General features: G+C 39.7%; 1 protein-coding gene across 2 annotated transcripts in view; it reads right to left on the bottom strand.

Moving 5' to 3' along the window:
- Positions 1 to 14470, bottom strand: part of cap2 (cyclase associated actin cytoskeleton regulatory protein 2) — a 207300-nt gene extending 192830 nt beyond the window's left edge. For both annotated transcript variants that reach the window (XM_048611444.1, XM_048611449.1), the window contains exon 1: positions 14335 to 14470. The gene's annotated coding sequence lies outside the window, so the exon portion shown is untranslated. The remainder of the gene's footprint in view (positions 1 to 14334) is intronic.
- Between the last annotated feature and the right edge of the window lie 693 nt (positions 14471 to 15163).

Below are 15163 nucleotides of genomic sequence, written 5' to 3'. Positions count from 1 at the left end.
CCTCAGGTCCCTTTTAAATTTTTCTCCTCTCACCTTAAAATCATGCCCTCTAGTTTTGAACTCCCTTACCCTAGGGAAAATACCTTTTCTACTCACCTTATCTATGCCCTTCATGACTTTATAAACGTCTACAAAGTCACCCCTCAACCAGCTATGCTCCAGTGAAAAACGTCCCAGCCTCTCCAGCACCCCCCTGTAACTCAAACCCTCCAGTCTCGGTAACATCCTTATAAATCTTTTCTGCACCCTGGAACTGCTAAAGTTTCTGACTTTACGAATTCGTGTGATCTGGGTATTTCACCACTTTCTCAGAGCATCTTCTTTCAGCTTAAAGACTAGTAATTTGCTGGGTTGAAGACTGTTGACTTGGATTCTCTTTCTGATTCTCTTGACAATCTAAAGGCAGTAAATCCCTTGTGCTATCATCAAGGTCATCTTTAGGTTCCAAAAGTAAGCTATTATGTGACAGATAAATCATCCACTTTTAATAGCGAAATGTTATCTGTGCCAGTGAGGTTTCTTTGCTCTATAGGACTGACAAGGACTTTTAGTATCTGGTGCCTGCCTTACTCACTGTACTGGTTTCTTATGTGGGTTATTTGAGATTCTGTATTTTAAGGATTGAATGGACTCTACTGATCTCTTTTGCCAAGGTTGATCTTTTTCTCTTCGGATTGATGTGTATTGCTACTGGACTTCTGCTTCACTAACGATCTAAATGGATCTTGCTTGAGTCAGTTCTTCTTTGGACAGTAATATGTCTGATAAAGACTATTCAGCAGTCTACAAAAATTCTCTTATGAATCTTGATTTTAAGTCACCAAAGTCTCATTTCACCATTGATCTGTAGAAATTATTAATGAAATCATGTATGATCCCCCTACATGCTTAACTCTTCTGTGAAATATTGTTCTTTCAGGAACTTTATTGTTTTTGAGGTTGAAGTAACTGAAGTCTGTCATGTTTTCTTCAAAAGTATCAGCTACTTCTTCAACCCCATGGAGAGCTATAACATAAATCAGATATATACCAATTGTGTAAATAAGTGCATTCACTCGTTCAGCTTCTGCTTTAATATCAAATTTAGAAGTTATTCTGCATATCTGAGAAAGTGGTTCTTCCAAGATGTCCAATTCTGTGTTCTATTTGGTCTACCTTTGAAATTAAATATTCCTGGCATTATTATTTTTGATATCCTCCAAATATGAATATATAGTTTGCTTAAAAGATTTTCATTTTGCAGCAAAAGCAGTTCTGCTGTTTTTTGCTGCCATACTGGTTATGCGTTTTGTGGCTAAAAATGAAGAATTTCTGCCTTATCCACAGCTTTACTATATGAATCCGACTGTTAGGTGCTTTAATAAAATGATGTGCAGTTTAATCACAGTTTTACTAAGTGATTCTTGTTCCTTGCAGCTAAATAAATTACTACATTAAGAGAACTAAGGATGCTGGAAATCTGAAACAAGAACAGTAATTGCCGGAGAAACACAGGAGGTCTGACAGTATTTGTGGAAAGAAATCAGAAGTAACGTTTCGTGTCTAGAGACCTTTCTTCAGAACTGATAGCGTCCAGGGAGAAAGTGGTATTTATCTTGATGACCAAGGGAGGGGGTAAATGAGTGAGCTGATGGGTGAGACAGAACCCAGAGACACATGAAAAAAGGGATTGTTGATAGTAAACCAGGAAAGAACAAAAGCTAGATGAATGATAATGAGGACTATGAATGGGTGAAAATGATTTGGTTATGCTGAAAGCAATCCATGTCAGGACCTGGGATATGGCATCCTCACACTCCTGTAAAGGCTCCATTCCATTCTCCCAGGTTCTTCCTCTGCCTCACATCTTTTCAGATGATACCACCTTCTGTAGGGAGTTGACAGGAATGTAAGAACGTACACCTTTTTCCTCAACCGAGGACTCCCCTGCTCACATGGGTGACAGCACCCTTAGCTGTATCTGACCCATTTCCTACATTTTTGCCCTCACCCTTTTTCTTCCCTCCCACAACAATGTTAGGGTCCCCTTGACACTTACTTTCCACCCACCAGCCTCACATCCAAAGGATTATAGGACACATTTCGTCCACCTCCAGCGAATGCCACCACCAGTCACGTATTCCCATCCCCTCCCTTGTCAGCCTTCTCCAGTGACTGTTTACTTCAGGACATCCTGGTCCACTCCTCCTCCACTCCCAACACCTTCTTCAAGCATCATCTGGAAACAAATTTTAAGTTCCATGTAACTTCTATAGGATACCCAAGGTCCTGTATTGGTTCCTTAGTTTCTAAATTTAGTCTAGCATCCTTTACTCCGCTACTGAACTGGTTGAAATCCCACGAAGAACAAATTTACAAATATCACATGCAGATTTTAGTATTAGAAAAGTAGTCCTGAATTACAGAACAGCATGACATCTAATATTTTCAATTACTGGATGATGATATATCTGTATTTACAAGGAACCAAAGTGCTGATTTTAGGTAAAGTTTTAAACTCCATTAATCTCATTAAGTAGAATAAAAAGCTTTTCTTAAATCAAAGTGAATCAATCTTGATCTAGTTTCTTCAAGTTTCCGGAAGACCAGGACTGACAAAGCTCTTAGCTTACTTACGTCTTACAAGAGGTGACACAGAGTGAGCTCAGTGGCCTGCTGTATGATTCTACGACTTGTTTTTTGTGTATTTGTTTGAAGAGTATTGCTGTTTCTTCACCCCTTGAATAACTGTCCTCAACTTATCCTAAGATGTATTTTCAATGTCATGCACCACCACATGCACGTTCTCAATCTCTCCTTTACACAATACTGACTCAGCCTAGCTCAAAGCTGTCCTGGTCCGTGTTCTCGTTTCATCTGCCCTTTCACCTCCTCCCTTCTCATGATCCAACTCCCCAAATATTCCTTCAAGCAAACAGCAATTCATGTGCACTTCTTTTCATTAAGTATACCATATTCAGTGCTCATGGTCTCCTCTGCACCTTGGAGACTACACACTGACACGGAGACTGCTTTGTGGAACATCTCCATTCTGTTCGCAGACATAATCCTGGCTTCCAGTCACTTATCATTTTAGTTCTCCACCTTGCTCCTATGATGACTTTTATGTCCATCATCTGCCAGTATTCCAGTGAAGCTCAACACAAGTTCAAGAGACAACACCTTATCTTTCAATTTAACAATCTGCAATCTCTGGATTCATCATTGCATTCACAACTTTAGATCATATCCTCTTCCTCCATCTTATTCTGTGCTTTTGTTTCCTTCCCCTGTTACTCTCACTTTTGTTCTGCCGGACTGGTCTTCCCTTCATATCTTTCTTTACTCCTTCAATGCATTCAGAAAAACTATCTGTGGCATTTCATGCCTCGTTTGAACACAATCTTTGTTCCTTCACGACATTCATTAAGATTCTCTTTGGCTGTTGTATCATGAAATCTTTAGCTTTTTAATCTCCCCTGGCCTCACAGACGTTCTTCATCATTCTTCCTGTTCCCTTCCTTCTTTCCACTAGCTTAAAAGGACAACATGCATTGACATATTCATGGTTATTTTAAAAAAAAGGCATACTCTGGTTTGTTTTCACAGATACAGCCCAACCTGCCCCTTTCCAGCTACTTTTGTTCTTATTCCGAGCCTTTAACCTACTCTTCTGCTCCAGTACAAATGTGGCTGGTTCAGTTAAATTTCTGGTCAGTAGTCATCGTAAGTAACGAGTACAATTGTCCACCTAGGAAACTCCATGTCACTGGTCATGGTTCTAAGAGCTCTTGTGTGGCTGATGAACCTGATCCTAGACCTGCTTCTCCAGCCACACATTTGGCAGGTTTTTCTGGGAGGTTGACCTTGGCCTCAAGATCGTTTGCATCCTTTTCTCTGGTTCTTTTTCCATACTTTCTCTTGCTATCCCTGCATACACAAGTTTCCTCCAAGTCAGTTTCTTCTGAATGAAGATCTCTCATGCATTGATATCTATGCTGCATTTCTTGGCGGAAGCCTTCAGGAAGGCTTTGACACATTTCCTTTGTCCTTCTCTTGTTCAAGTGCCTTCCTTGAACTGGGTTTAGAGAATTTGCTTTGTTGTTGGAAGTCAGGCATCCTAAGTATTTGGCCAGTCCAGCGGATAATCTTGGTCTTGAATGATCATGGCCTTGTTGCTGGTGCAATTCGCTGTTTCAAGGATGCTGATGATAGTATGCCTGTACTCTCAACTGATGCACAGAATCCATTTCAAACAGTGTTGATGGTACTTCAAGAGTTTTGAGATGGTTTCTATATGTAGTCCAAGTTGCAGAACCATATAGAAAAGTCAGAAGGATGACTGTCTTATACATAAGAATCTTAGTATCAACCTGGATGTCATGGTCATCGAAGACAGTGTTTGCAGATTGGATGTGACATTGAATTTTCACATCAATATCAGCCTTAGGGAGAAAGCTTCCCAAGAAAGGGAAATATTCCATGTTTGGGAGAATTCCTCCATTGATCTTAATGAAGGGATGGACCAGAACTGGACCTAGGACAGGTTTTAAAGGATTTGAATCTTCTTGAGGTTGAGGCTGAGACCAATTCTTCGATAATCTTCCGTGAAGGCATTAAGTGAGGCTTGATGGTTCTCTTCCAAGAAGCAGAGATGACATTGTCATCTACACTGAAGTTCCACAAGCAAAGCAGTGTAGTTTTCTTCTTGGATTTCAACCAGTTGAGGTTGAAAGGTTTTCTGTCCTTCCTGTAGACAATGTCCACACCCATGCTCCTATCACATTACCATCAAAGAGGACTGCCACTGACATCTTGTTGTGGAGGAGATGGGGAATATTGATGAATTTCACTGACCAGCTGGCCTTTGACAGGGTCTTTCATAGCACTTCTCGACTGACTGAGCCTTGGTCAGATCAATAAAGGCTACGTAGAGTGGTTGGTGTTGTTCCTGGCATGTCTGTTGGAGTAGCCGAGCAGTAAAAATGTGTCCATCATTCCATGGTTTGATCAGAAGCTATATTGTCTTCAGGAATGATTTCCTCAGAGACTGGGAAAAGGTTCCCAACGAGGATTTGGGTGATGATCTTCACAGCAATGGAGGGAAAGAAGATTTCTCAGTAGTTTCCATAGTCTACTTTGTCTCCTTTCTTGGAGACGTTGACAATGGCAGCATCCTGAGGATACTCCCAAAAGTAACCCCCTAGGATATTGATGGTGGGTGGATGAGGATGCAGGTTCTCAGTGATTGCAATGCAATTCAATTCAATGTCATGGGGAATTAGTCAGATTCTCTCTCTTGCTGGAGTTGGAGTCACTGCCTGGCCCTTAAGAGGTAAGTAACAATTCATCCATGCATCAATCCAAGCTGAATGTTAACCAAGCCCTGCTGTATGTTGACACACGAGGATGCATCAGTATGAAGAGTTTTGAATATCTCTGCTTTTAACATCATGACGAAGCAACGAAAGATGTCTGAGCCTAGGACTCAGCCCGAAGGTATTCATACGCAACAATGAACTGAGGCTGAGAAAAATGACCTCCACAGAAGCCACAGTCAAAATATATTCCTTTGACTAAATATATCTCTATTCAGTAGACTGCTTTACCCTGATTCCAATGTTGCTAGATCCCCCTGATGTCACACTCTATCAACTCTGGAACAGCTTGATCAGAGGTGTGGCTTCTTTTGGACTCATGTCTTGCTGACCAGCATTTTGTAAAAGATTATGCTTTGTAATGCAAAGTGTATGCTGGAAATGCAGAGTAATGGCACAATATGCATACAAACAAGCGTGTAATGAAAATAATAGCAGAAGTAATGGTGCACTGCACCAAAAACTGACTAAAATGGAAATAAAAATCAGGAGAGATTTAAAAACGGCTGAATCAGTCACAAGTTTTACATGATTATATGAAGTTAAGACTTTCCCCAGTAATTCCTTAATGAAGAATAGTGCATCTTGTGAGCTTATATCCAACAAGGTGTTTTACCTAATGCAGTAATACTTACGTTATCTCCTGTAACATAAGAAAGTTATGCATATCTTATCATGGAATTTGGGAATCATAGAATCCCTATAGTGTGGAAAGAGGCAGTTCAGCCCTTCAAGTCTGCACCAACCCTTCCAGACCCAGAGTCCCCACCTTATCCTCATAATCCCACATTTACTATGGCCACTCCACCTGACCTTCACATCCCTAGGCATTTTGGTACAGAAGAATCCAACAATCGTTTATTACAATTAACCATTAATTATAAACATGACATTCCTCAGGCACATAAGTGTCTGAGTTAACATTAAGCCATTAAGTTACACAGAGTGACTTGCTTCAAGTGATCTGAGATAAGTTAGAACAGGAGATCTTTATATCCTCAGATCACATGCTATGAAAGTAATAAAATCACGAACGTGTCTCTTAAGGGATTACTGACATACAAATGATGAGCTATAACACAACAATCACCACTGGAGATTTGCAATATTGGTTTCATCAGACTGTTTTAAAATGTACATTTGCAGCATTCTAACTTTAAGTAGCTCTGTCAATTCTGCATTCACAATATATTGGTAAGATACTGCAACATTATGGCTACATGTACCAGGTATACTGACTTTCTTTCCTAATTCATTCAATTCCCATGGCAACCGGCCTGGTACTGCATCAGATACTGATTACGTTCCTACACAACTTGAAATCATAACAACCGATCTGACCCAAATTTAGTACAGGACTGCATAAACCACTTAAAAAGGCAATTCCGTTATTTGACGATTCAATTTTCATCTCCATTAACAGCACTCCTTTCATTTCAAATCCAGAATTCAAAAATATTAAATTTAATACATTACAGACTGCCATTTAGAAGGAAGCATTTAATTGTGTACAGAGCCATCAGATAAATTCAGTATGAATTTATCTCGTGAATGGCAGTATTGGCCAAAATATAATAGCATACATGTATGTCCAGTTGCCATATTTCTAGAAGAAAGCCAATAAACTAATATATTCAAAATTAAAACAGTGGTCTTAATTAATTGTTGCTGTGTTAAAATATTGTGTTCTAATCACACATTGCTTAAAACAGGTTAATATCAAGCAAATCAGCACTTGTGATAATTCACCAGGGCCATTAATTTAATTGCAAAGAGGACGGGCAGCCTCCAGCTATGTGTTTCTGCTAACAGCAAACTCATATGGTGGTACAGTTAGATGCAATAAGCTCACAAACACATCTGTCGCTCCAGTGACCCAAAAACAGAAGAAACTATAGTACTTTAAAATGAAATGTTAAGTGTACGTAATCTAAGATCTGTTATACATTTTATTTAGAGCTGTAGCTATTTAGCTATTTAGAGATTACCCTTCATCCTAACATGGAGGATTGGAAAAGGAAAGCTGAGGTGTATACAGTGCAAAGCTAGAATGATCTATTCAAACAAATAGGTCACAAATATTATCTTGCACCTACCCAAAATGGGTAACATGATCATAATAATTCATCTTTTTCCAATATTTCAGCATTCATTTTGTTTACAAAACCACATTCTAATTAGCTTCTTGAAAAAAGGAATTAGATAGGTTAGGGTTTTTCGAACTGAATCCCTTTAGTCACATGACCCTCAAATCCTGGAAGCATGGACAATTTGGTCCTGTTTGTGACAGATAGTAAGAACTGCCGATGCTGGAGTCTGAGATAACAGAGTGTGGAGGTGGAGTATCACAGCAGGCCAGGCAGCATCTGAGAAGCAGGAAAGCTGATGTTTCGGTTCACGACCCTTCTTCAGAAATGTGGGAGGGGAAGAGGGCTCCGAAATAAATAGGGGTGGGTCGGGCTGGAGAAGGTAGGTGGGATGGTGATAGGTGAGTGCAGGTTGGTAGTGGTGGGGATTGGTGAGTGAGGTGGGATGAGCGGATAGGTGGGAGAGAAGACGGGCAGGTCAAGGAGGCGGGGTAAAGAGGGACTGGGGAAGGTAGGTGGGCTGGCGAGAGGTGAGTGCAGGTGGGCAGTGGTGGGGATTGGTCAGTGAGGTGGGAGGAGCGGATAGGTGGGAGAGAAGACAGACAGATCAAGGAGGAGGGGATGAGAGGGAGGGTTGGTCATGGTATGAGGCCAGAGGTGGGGAGATTTTGAAGCTAGTAAAGTCCACATTGAGACCATTGGGTTATAGGCTCCCAAGGGGGAATATGAGGTGCTGTTTGTGCTTACTTCCTTAAAGTCTATTCTGTAAACTATACCTCAGATAAATTAAAATCCATAAAACCTACATGAACATCAACTACTTGAGATAGACGAAAACTAACGTGGTTGTGTTGATTGAATCTTTACATACGGCCCGAGGCCTCATGTATACACCTATATGACCCACAAAGACAATAAGTAGACTTGGATACTGTCATGGTATCACATGGTGATAGACATGGTGACAAGATTTCACATTTTGAATTACAATATTTGCTGGGGATTTGAGATTTCATGGGTTTCACTTCATAATCTTAATCTTATTAAAGTCCTTAAAGCTCAAGTAGAGGCATCTCTTTGCCAAAAATTAGAATAGCCAGCAAGAAGTGCTCCACAATTAAAATTTAGTCTTCGCTATCAAGTATTCAGGGGAGATACTGCTCGCAGGTTAATATCTAAGGATATTGCACATGAGGCTAGTGGCACATGGTGAAAATATGAGTGGCTATATATATGGATATATTATCCACAACAAACTACACTTCATCCAGAATTTCACAAGGCTAGGAATACAATAGACGGTGTATACTTTCCAAAGATATTTATTAACTTTATTACAAAATTAGGAATTTCACTTTCTAACAGAGGTTACATTCAAACCAATTCAACTCAATTCCCCTCGCCACCTCCTATTCATCACTCCTCATACACAATAGTGAACTTATTGGAGTGAATCCTGGCATGGTTCCAACATTAGGAAAAATGTCAAAATCATGGAAAGAGTACAGAATTCTTAAGTAGGAACTAGAGTATCATGAATGATGAATAGTTCTGACAAAAAGTTAAACATTCGCCCTGTTTTTCTCACAAAGGACCATAAGACTTAGGACAAGAAGCAGATGGTTAGTTGTTAGGCCCTTCAAGCCTGCTCTGCCAGTCAGTAAGATAATGGCTGATCAGGTAGTGGTTTCAAGTCCTTGTTCTTTTCTGTTCACTTTAACTCCCTTGTCTATCAAAAATCTATACCAACTCGTATTTAAATAAATTCAAAGGCTCAACTTCTACATCTTTCTGGAGGAAGAGAATTTCATAGACTAACAATCCAAAGAGAAAAACTCTCTTCATCTCTGTCTTAAAAGTGAGATTTCTCCTTCTTAAACTCTGTCTGCAACTTTTACTCTCCCTCATACAGGGAATACCATCCAGTACCAACCCTATCAAGTTCTCTTAAAATCTTAAACATGTTTCAAAAGGATAATATCTTATTCTTCTAAATTCCAGTGAAACTAGGCTCTACCTGTTCAATCCTTCTGCATAATTCCTTCATTTCAGGAATAAGTTGAGTTAGCCTTCGCTAAACTACTTCATATGCAATAATATATTTTGCTCAAATAAGGAACTCAAAACTGCTTACAATACGCTAGTTGCAGTCTCAACAAGGCCCAATAAACTTTCCTTGCTTTTATATTCCATTTTCCTTGCAATAAACACCAACATCAAAATTGTATCACATTCCACCTTTGAGAATATTTCAAGGAACAAGCCTAACAAAGAGAGATAGCAAAAATTTCTGTTAATATATAAAACGAAAAAGAGTGGCTAAAGTAAACATTGGCCCTTTAGAGGATGAGAAGGGGAGTTTAGTTATGGGATATGATGAAATGGCCGAGGCATTGAACAGGTATTTTGTATCGGTCTTCACAGTGGAGGACACTAATAACATGCCAGTAATTGACAAAGAGATGAAGGTAGGTGAGGACCTGGAAACAATCATTATTACGGAAGAGGTAGTGTTGGGCAAGCTATTGGAGCTAAGGATTGATAAGTCTCCTGGCCCTGATGGAATGCATCCCAGGGTACTAAAAGAGATGGCAGGAGAAATAGCAGGTGCACTGGCGGTAATTTTCCAAAATTCGCTGGACTCTGGAGCAGTCCCAGCAGATTGGAAAACAGCAAATGTGACGCCACTGTTTAAAAAGGGAAGTAGACAAAAGATGGGGAATTATAGACCGGTTAGCTCAACCTCTGTAGTGGGGAAGATGCTTGAGTCTATTATCAAGGAAGAAATAGCAAGGCATCTTGATAGAAATTGTCCCGTTGGGCAGATGCAGCATGGGTTCATGAAGGGCAGGTCATGCTTGACAAATCTTTTGGAATTCTATGAAGACATTACAAGCAAGGTGGACAATGGGGACCCAGTGGATGTGGTGTATCTAGATTTCTAAAAGGCCTTCGACAAGGTGCCGCACAAGATGCTACTACATAAGATAAGGATGCATGGCGTTAAGGGTAAAGTATTAGCATGGATAGAGGATTGGTTGACTAACAGGAAGCAAAGAATGGGGATAAATGAGTGCTATTCTAGCTGGCAGCCAGTGACTAGTGGTGTGCCTCAGGGATCGGTGTTGGGACCGCAATTATTTACAATTTATATAGATGATTTGGAGTTGGGGACCACGTGTAGGGTGTCAGAGTTTGCAGATGACACTAAGATGAGTGGCAGAGCAAAGTGTGCAGAGGACTGTAAAACTTTGCAGAGGAACATAGATACATTGAGTGAGTGGGCAAAGGTCTGGCAGATGGAATACAATGTAAATAAATGTGAAGTCATACATTTTGGTAGCAGTAATAGTAAAAAGGATTAATACTTGAATGGTAAAAAGTTGCAGCATGCTGCTATGCAGAGGGACCTGGGTGTCCTTGTGCATGAATCACAGAAGGTAGGTCTGCAGGTACAACAAGTAATTAGGAAGGCAAATGGAATTTTGTCCTTCATTGCTAAAGGGATTGAGATTAAAAGCAGAGAGGTTATGTTGCAGCTGTACAAGGTGCTGGTGAGGCCACACCTGGAGTACTGTGTGCAGTTTTGGTCTCCTTACTTGAGAAAGGATGTACTGGCACTGGAGGGGGTGCAAAGGAGGTGTTGAGGGGGTTGGCTTATGAAGAGAGACTGAGTAGATTGGGAATATATTCATTGGAATTCAGAAGATTGAGGGGGAATCTTATAGAAACATATAAAATTATGAAGGGAATAGATAAGATAGAAGTAGAGAGGATGTTTCCACTGGCAGGTGAAGCTAGGACAAGAGGGCATAGCCTCAAGATTAGAGGGAGCAGATTTAGGACTGAATTGAGAAGGAACTTCTTCACCCAGAGGGTTGTTAATCTATGGAAATCCTTGCTCAGTGAAGTAGTTGACGCTACTTCAGTAAACGTTTTTAAAGACATGGTAGATTTTTTTTGAACAATAAAGGAATTAAGGGATATGGTGAGAACGCGGGTAAGTGGATCTGAGTCCACGAAAAGATCAGCCATGATCTTATTGAATGGCGGAGCAGGCTCGAAGGGCCGGACGACCTACTCCTGCTCCATGTTCTTATGTTCTTATGTTCTAATTCTGCAGAATTAAGGTATCCACAGTTGCCAAATCCTTTCTGTAGTTTGACAATTCCATCTTTACAAATTCAAACATGAACCAGTCAGAAAAAGGTAGTTTTTTTTAAGTTTAATACTTCTAATTTGATTTGCAATATCTTATTGGTTTAAACAGGTATTGTGTAGTTTGTTAGATGCTTTATTGGCTGCACTCCTGCAATTTCAAATTTTGACTGTAAATGTTGTTTGAGCCATTTGCAATAATGTTAACTTTTTAAGGGTGCAATACATAGTGCACGCAATCATTTGCCTCCCAATCATTTGTTGTACCTGCATATTAACTCCCTACTGACATTGTCAGAGCTGCTGAGTATTTCCAGCATTTCTGTTTTTATTTCAGATTACCAGTATCCACGGCATTTTCCTTTTGGACTAGAGAATTGCATTTCTCTACAGAGTACTGAAATTTAAAAGGTGATCTAATAGGTGTTCAAAATTATAAGTGCTGTTCAGAAAGTCAATAGGGGAAATCTATGTCCATTGGTTATTGAGCTGTAAATATATCATTACCAACAGAACAAAATAAGAGGGTAGGATCATTAGAACATTTAAAAGTCTTGTGAAAAACTGGTGGAAGAAAATACATAATATAGCATTTCAAAGGGAGGCAAGTACAAATCTCAAACGTTAAAATTTAAAAGGGTATGGTAAAAGGGCAGAGGAATAAGGCTATTTGCATAGCTCATTCAGAAAGCGTGTCAGACACCATGAGGCAAGTGATGTTGTAAACTGAAAATATCTATGTTGCATTCCAGAAATATAAATTAATCAAATAGAAACTAATGATATTTAACAAATTTTAAGTGAGATAAATGAATAAAATAAAATTCTGCAACAATTAAAGCTTAGAACTAATATGAATGCTCCACAAGCCAACTTCCAATTTAGAGGAAGTCAGTGTAAAAATAAGTCAATCTCTGTGTATATTCACCAGGAAGTCACTAGGCAGAAGAGGTGATAACACAAGAAAAATATATTCATACATTTATTCAGGTAAAGTTCTTTGAAAAATATTTCTAACCAGTCCCATTCCTTTGCTGTCCCCCCAATGTCTTGCAAAGTACATATCCAATTCCATTTAGAAAATTATTGAAGCTGTTTGCATCACACCCTTTAAATTATCATATTCTAGATCATAACTCCCTGCGTAAAAATGTAGACTTTTTTCAAAGGCGAAGAAAAATCTTCAAATATAACAATCGACTATATTTTTCTCCCTACATCAGTTCCTCAATACAATTTACTGTTTATTCTCTTCAGTGGTTCCCTCAAACAACAAAAATGAATTTTCAGTTCCTCACAACAAATCATTCACTGACAGGCACTATATTTTCATCTTAGTTTAGAATCTGGAGGTTTACTTACTTATCTAACTAAGTAAAAAATTAGCACACCTGAATTCCTTTGGCTGTCCTGTATATTAACACTGAAAATTAGGACGGTGGTTCTGTTTACACAGAATATGCACACTGAAATCTATTGGTCAAGTGCACTATGTATTGTGCCCCAGAGAAATTAATATTATTGCAAATGACTTAAACATCATTCACAGTCAGCATGTGAAATTTCTGGAGTGCAGCTAATAAAGCATCTAACAAACTGCACAATACCTCTTTAAACCAAAGAAAATTGCAAACTAACTTAGAAGTGTAAACTTAAAAAAAATACCAATTCTAAGTGGAACATGTTTGAAATTTTAAATCCGAAATTTTCAAAGTAAAGAAGGAATTTGGCAACCATCCACATCTCCATTCTGCAGAATTAGGCTTATTCCTTGCGATATTCTCAAGATGGAATAAGCATGTGATACACTTTTTCACAAAGACGAAAAAGCATTCACTATTCCTTAGAATATTTGAAATCTTGGGAAACTGCTGGAAAATTGATTTCAGACAAATGGCATCAGCATTAAGTTAGATGAAAGCCGAACAGCTTGTCACTTTCAGGCTAATTAGTCTCCTGAAACATGCAATGGCCCACTTAAGCTTCCCAAGAGAATACTCCCCTTAAATGTAAACTGTCATAGAGAAATATATCGAGATAGTCAAGCCTGAGACTTCTCAAAAGCTTCCGAACAGCAGAGACCGCCTCTTATAAGCCCCCAGCCTAGGGGCCGTAATTCAAAAGTCGTTCCTTCCCATTCCATCTCATCATTCTAAAAGCATTCTTGTGTTTCTGCACAGTTTAATAGCTCGGGAAGAAAAATAATGAAAGCAACGTTTGTAAAAGGTACCAGATTTGGCACAGCGACTTTGCATTTTCTCAAATTCACACCACTGGTTCACTATAGGCAAGGCCTTTAGCTACCGGCTAAGAATCATCTTATTGTGATGCCTGCATGATTTCTTGTATCCTAATTACAGAAGCCCGAAATTTGATTAAAAATTGTAGAAAGCATGTGACAGCTCCATCACAAAATAAAACGTTGAGTCAAACTGTTGTTCTAATCCGTTACAAAACCTACACATTTGAAAACTGCAATGTCAACGTTCACACTCGCCTCCTGGTTATCCTTATTTTAGGAATAGATTAAGGAAAACCTCAAGAAATGCAGATGGTTGAATGGGAAGGTAGTACCGAACGCTACATCAACAAGCAAGCTCTGATTCACGATCACTTGTCTCCGGATCGCGCATATCAAATCTTTTATTTTGGCAGAAGGGGGTGAAGAGAAGCTTTACTGTTCATTTTTCGGAACAAAAACAAAACTTAATGCAAAACGCCTCCAAATTTACCTGTCGTGTTTTGTCTGTGGTCTTGTGGTGATCTGGCTGTAATAAAAAGGAGAGGGGGGTTGAACGTTTCCCACACGGTGCCTTCCTCCAGGTTGTGTACGGGCTCGCGGACAGCCGCAGCCCTGCTCGTGCTCGTGCTCCGTAACCGACCGAATGATTGACAGCCCAGAGGCGCGCGAGCCGCCGTTCGTCCTCCCGCTTTATTCCGAATAAAGGCACGCGCACTCTCGTGCCCGCTGCAGCATCCGGCCGGAGCCACGCGCGCGCAGCGTCCTTATAAGGAGAAGGCAGTCAGTCGAGCCTAGCTGCTGCTGGCTACTGGACCACTTCAGCTAACATTCCAGAGCATTTCAGGCCATGCACTGCTTCAATTGCATTTCTCCTCACTTTTTCTCCCTCACACCTCTCACGGTTGCAGATGTACTTTATCTCAACCACAGACAGATCTTTAAAATGTAGGAGGCGAGGTAAATGGATGTTATGGTTTACTCACGGAATTGAGCTCAACAGCGAGCTGTAAACTCCTCGTGAGTCATCCCTGTGCCATGGCGACAATTTTTGGCTCAGTTACATTTTGATTTGCTTCAACCAGCGCAGCGATTGCTAAACTAATCCCCTATCAATAAATATGTACTTAAGCAATGTGCATATTAAAATCAAGAAAATATTGAATATTTGTAGGTTGAAAGAAATGTTTGTACTGGAATATTCCACCAAGACCATTCATTGTCCAGTACTTGTTATTAAAACAGTGCTGTGTTTTTGGTTAAATATTGTTGTGCTTTAACGTTCAACCCACAAATAGCTCAGCCAACCATCAAACCATAAT

This window comes from Rhincodon typus, chromosome 2, assembly GCF_021869965.1.
Source record: "Rhincodon typus isolate 14 chromosome 2, sRhiTyp1.1, whole genome shotgun sequence".
Taxonomy (NCBI): domain Eukaryota; kingdom Metazoa; phylum Chordata; class Chondrichthyes; order Orectolobiformes; family Rhincodontidae; genus Rhincodon; species Rhincodon typus.
This window is presented reverse-complemented; position numbering and strand designations above follow the sequence as displayed.